The sequence below is a fragment of the Oncorhynchus tshawytscha genome, linkage group LG09, assembly GCF_018296145.1.
Source record: "Oncorhynchus tshawytscha isolate Ot180627B linkage group LG09, Otsh_v2.0, whole genome shotgun sequence".
In the NCBI taxonomy this organism is placed as follows: Eukaryota; Metazoa; Chordata; class Actinopteri; order Salmoniformes; family Salmonidae; genus Oncorhynchus; species Oncorhynchus tshawytscha.
In genome coordinates, this window is record NC_056437.1 from 68,291,430 (window position 1) to 68,297,501 (window position 6,072).

The following is a 6,072-nucleotide window of genomic DNA, read 5'->3' on the forward strand; positions in this document are numbered from 1 at the left end:
GGGCTGTACCACCGCCTGGTACGGCAACTGCTCCGCCCTCAACCGTAAGGCTCTCCAGAGGGTAGTGAGGTCTGCACAACGCATCACCGGGGGCAAACTACCTGCCCTCCAGGACACCTACACCACCCGATGTTACAGGAAGGCCATAAAGATCATCAAGGACATCAACCACCCGAGCCACTGCCTGTTCACCCCGCTATCATCCAGAAGGCGAGGTCAGTACAGGTGCATCAAAGCTGGGACCGAGAGACTGAAAAACAGCTTCTATCTCAAGGCCATCAGACTGTTAAACAGCCACCACTAACATTGAGTGGCTGCTGCCAACACACTGACACTGACACTGACTCAACTCCAGCCACTTTAATAATGGGAATTGATGGGAAATGATGTAAATATATCACTAGCCACTTTAAACAATGCTACCTTATATAATGTTACTTACCCTACATTATTCATCTCATATGCATACGTATATACTGTACTCTATTTCATCGACTGTATCCTTATGTAATACATGTATCACTAGCCACTTTAACTATGACACTTTTTTTACATACTCATCTCATATGTATATACTGTACTCGATACCATCTACTGTATCTTGCCTATGCTGCTCTGTACCATCACTCATTCATATATCCTTATGTACATATTCTTTATCCCCTTACACTGTGTATAAGACAGTAGTTTTGGAATTGTTAGTTAGATTACTTATTGGTTATTACTGAATTGTCGGAACTAGAAGTACAAGCATTTCGCTACACTCGCATTAACATCTGCTAACCATGTGTATGTGACAAATAAAATTTGATTTGATTTGATTTGAAGAAGATGAATAGAGATTCTTACAGACTAGCCTTGATCTGACAAACCCATACATACACCTTTAAAGCTGGAATCCGTAGTTGCTACAGCCATTTTTGGAATTAGAAATGAATGATGTACCCTTTGGTTCTTGAAGAATATAATGTATAAATGCCTCGTGTGCTCAATTGAACTGTCGTACCCCATCAGAACCCAAAATATAAGCTTACTCCAATGTTTGTGAACAACATACATAAAAACAAACACTGTAAAGCCTCAAAACATGGTTAAAACTATAATTTTGATATTGTGGATGGTCAGTTCTTACTTCCATACCTCTGTCTATGGATTTTAGAGTAGTTACATTTCTCCAGGCCCATCCCTCAGCATTTTACCAAAACAGAGGCTTCATAACCCTTTTGTTATTGTTTCAACTGCGGATTCTAGCTTTAAGTCTTGTCCAAGTCAGAGCAACTCATACATGCCCCTTTACAAAGATACAATACTTTGGTTTTGAAAGGAAAGGCCTTTAGCTTGTGATCCCTCCACGTGGTTGCAATTCAAATGCTTTACACAGAAACAGCCCCGCCAGCAAAGTCCAGAGGGTTTAATGTGGATGAGATAATCTCTGACTAAGGTGAAGAGTGAAAACTGAGTAAACATACCTATCTCACAGCAGCCCAGTGGAGAGAGCCACGGGTCAAGCCAATGACGAGTGAGAGCTTTACAAGTTGCGTGGGTGTGTTTTTGTTCGAACGAACACGTCACACAGTCGTTACTTATAAGTTTGCTTGAGACATTTTATCCTCATTTGACTTATTACAAACTATTCAGCCCAGGCGAGGGCTGTGGGCTTACTTATGTCATCTGCTTCCATTGCGATCTCTCCATTGGTCACTGGGATTCTATAGAGCAAAAGATTGTCTTTCACTGAACACAGTACAGCTTCTTAGAAGAGGTCTGGGTTCAATAACACAGAGCACTATTAACTGAAAGCAGACATGTAGAAAGGGAAAATAGATTACACTAAGAGTGTGTACCCCTGAAAGTGATGTTATCTTCAACCTCTAGCGAGACGATTTCCAAGTCAAACTTAATGTTGGCTGCTGTGTTCGTGGCTATGTTGTTCTGTCAGACTAAAGTGTACATGCAGATATGTGTAGACGGGTGTGTCCCTTACGGGGTGGAAGAAAACACATGATTTCACGTGTAAAATCATGTGTTTTTGGATCACTTCAAGTGACATTCTATGAAGTTTCACATGGGGATAACAATTTGTGATGACCTGCAAACACAAACAACAACAAGTCCTTATGATACACACATTTGTACATATTTGACCATATTTGACACACATGACTCCATTGTGTATGTTTATTTATACATCATTTATTATTCAGCATGTGCTTATTTGGGATTTTAAACTCACAACCTCTTGGTTCATTGCATTCCCATCTTCTTGCCATGCCTGTAACGGTTTTCGTCCTCTTCTGAGGAGGAGTAGGAAGGATCGGAACAATACGCAGCGTGGTAAGTGTTCGTCATATTTTTTATCAAACCTGACCACTACACAAACTGAAAACAGTTCTGTGTGGAAACCACAGACACAGAAAACAATCACCCACAACCAAATTAGGGGAAAACAGGCTACCTAAGTATGATTCTCAATCAGAGACAATGATTGACAACCATACCAGGCCAAACACAGAAATACAACATAGAAAAAAGAACATAGACTACCCACCCCGACCAAACTAACACAATGACATAATAAAGGAACTAAGGTCAGAACGTGACAATGCCACCATGTCTGTGTCAATAACTGATTTCACCTGTATTCCTACACTTTGGACTTCAAAGGAAATCTCAGGTTTCTAAAAATACAATCAAGAAAAAATATTATATTTGTCATATGCCCCACCAACATTAGATAACTATAAGGAAAACCCTCAAATTGCTTAAATAAGTCAATTAAATCAATGACGAGACAAAAGTCGGATTAATTGATAGGGGATTAATTGCAGATGGCACTCTTTTTCTAAGTGCAGACCTGTATTATAGGTCATGAATCTGTAGAGGACTTCTGAACTCTAACTCTCACATATGGAATTGCATTTTCACATGTGAAAAACTTTCACATCAAAATCTAATTGCCACTATCATTTGGGATCCCGAGTGGCGCAGCGGTCTAAGGCATTGCATCTCAGTGCTAGAGACAAAGACAGAGAGAGAGAGAGAGGAGGAGAGAGAAAGAAAGCACACAAACAATGAGGCTTTGTTGGATCTTTATGCCCACGAGGCATAGCAGGTTAACGCTTGATCTGATTTAATCTAAGCCATACTCTCACCAAGCTGAGCCAGCACACCCTCACCCCAATACATCTGCTGTCTGCCAGGGCTGTTAGACAGTGATGCCAGGGAACACAGTAAAATGATTGGTAATGAAAGCAAGACACACTGTGCAGAGTTCAGAGAGCTGACTTTAAAGTCATTTAAAATCAAATGACCTAAAATGAAGCACATGGGTATGACATGTACTACTAGCTCATGGAGACGAATGAGAACCTCAAAAATGTTCCTTTGAATGTTCTATTTTTGATTTAAAAACACATGAAGTGAACACATTATAGACAATAGCATGACGTGTAGGGGTTGAAGTTGAAGTAAATCCTCAAAAATATTTATTCAGATGCTGGAAAGGATCTGCGTCGCAAACATGATGAGTTGGCACTTTAAATGGATTTCATTTAAAGGCTATCATTTTTAGATGAACCTGAACCGCTTCGTCAGTTATGGAGAAATGCCTTCAAATTGTCTTGATGCGTTGTGTTCAGTCATGGTAGCTATTGATGGTAGGTGAGGTCGTAATGAAATAGAATAGAAAAAAATGTGATTGTCCATCCAGGATGGACATTTTTCTTTGGCATCACCTTCCACATAACATAACATACATTCTCACATCATGCACTTTTAAACCAGTCAGTCCATCATGTTGCATACACTAAAAACATAGAAGACATTAATACATTCACTCAAGAATGTGGGAATGGTCCGTGGACACTTTTGTGTGTTTCATGTGGTGATCTCATGAAGGACAGGAAACACACATAACTATATCTCTTAAAGTGTACATTTCCCAGCTGTCAGGTTTACTTCTGAATGTTGTGTAAGATGGATGAATAAGTATAATACTACTTTTGAAAAGATAATGTGAGTTGGTTGTTTTATGGTAACTTATGCACAATCAGTAACCACGCCCAGGTGGGCACAAACATGATGAGACAGCCCTTTGCTACCCAAGCAAAAAAGCCCCCGTGATGCAATTCACACCAGACCACGCAAACCATGGTGTAAGCTAAGGTTGCATATGTTTGAATTTCTAAGACCAAAACATGCCGGGTGACACTGGTGTGTGAAGTGGTTTAACTACGACTCTACCAAAAGACAAGACCAGAGAACGTGGAGATCATTCCCATGTTGAAATGGCGAAGAGGTCTACAAAAGAACAAATAAATATTCAGACTGCAGCTGTTTAAATACTTAAGTTTGGTAAACGCACCCGATTCTAAGAAGATTTCCGAATGGTACTCTGAAGTATTCATTATAACAACTACGACAGAATGTGACTTCTGGGGAACCCAACCAGAGACTTTTCTGTCGAGTCTCTTCAGCAGATGGACCAGCACCGACAGAGAGAGACAGCAAGAAATACACTCATAAATATGTAAATTGCAATAAGGGGTAGTTCATGTAAAGTATTAGCAATTTCTATGGATGTAGCTATCAGTTTCCCGCTATTGAGCGGTTCCCACCCCTTTCCTTTGTCTACCAAGCCGTCATATCGGTTTCGTCTGCTAGGGACTTTTTCCATTGTATTATGTAATACCCCATGTGTAGCTAATTGTGTGTATGTTTTCATGTATTTCTGTGATTTGATTAGTTAGTCAATAAATAATTAAGACAGAGATGTTGCGCTCTGCCACTGCTTGATGGAGACTTCAAGTATTGTATGACCTGTATAGTCAAGAGGATGGGCAGATATACAGCCCCCTACTAACCTCCCTAGCTATCTAGCTGGGCACAGGTCACACAGGTCAGAGGATTTGAGAGGCAGGTTTATGCTACTCCATAGACTCTCAAGCTCTGGTCATGGGGGATGGGCAGTGTAGTGTGCAGCTCAGGGTTGTGAGGTGTTGATAACAGTCACCGGCAGGGAATTCGTAACACTAATCAATAATACGAGTCTTTGTAGCTAGCTAATACATTTGTTTGTCTAATCAACTCACTTTCAGTTATGTTTTCAGCAATGCCCCCTTTACACCTGGTTAATCTTTTTTCATGGTATTATTAATATTAATTCAAACTAACTACACAGCTAACAAAAGGACGTCCTGAAGGAAAATGGTAAAGGACCAACAGGAAACGTTGTAACGTCCCTAGGATGTCCCTATCAGCTGAGGAGCTAGCTGGGAAATTCCAACCATTTTGTAAATACCAAAACTACATGACAACTAGCCAAAAATTCAGCCAATGGAAAATGTTGCTAGTTCCAAACTGTAGTTGTAATATTCAACATGAACAAAGTTCATCACACCAGCAAACATTAAAAAGCCAAGTGACCAACTTGTGCAACACAATCTCAAGCATGGGGAGTCCATTCCTAGATACATGTCCATAGCTTCTGGTTGTAACGACTCTCGTGGGTTGAAGAAGGAGACCAAGGTGCAGCATGGTAAACGTTCATGATTTTTTTATAAAACTGAACACCGCAACAAAATAACAAAGCAGAAAAAACGAAAGACCACAGTTCTGGCAGACAACAAAACAGCTAAACAGAAAATAACTCCCCACAAAACCCAAAAATCACAACTTATATATGATCCTGTCAAGTTCGTCGTAGTGAGAAGACCAAGGCACAGCGTGAATTGAATACATGTTATATTTTAACCAGACACTAAACAAACTAAAAAACAACTAAACGGCTCTGGCAGGTCCTGGCTGGCGGACAGCTCTGGCAGCTCCTGGCTGGCTGATGGTTCTGGCAGGTCCTGGCTGGCTGACGGCTCTGGCAGCTCCCGGCTGACTGGCGGCTCTGGCAGCTCCTGGCTGGCTGACGGCTCTGGCAGGTCCTGGCTGGCTGACGGCTCTGGCAGGTCCTGGCTGACTGGCGGCTCTGACAGCTCAGGACAGACGGGAGACTCTAGCAGCTCAGGACAGACAGGAGACTCTAGCAGCTCAGGACAGACGGGAGACTCTGGCAGCGCTGGA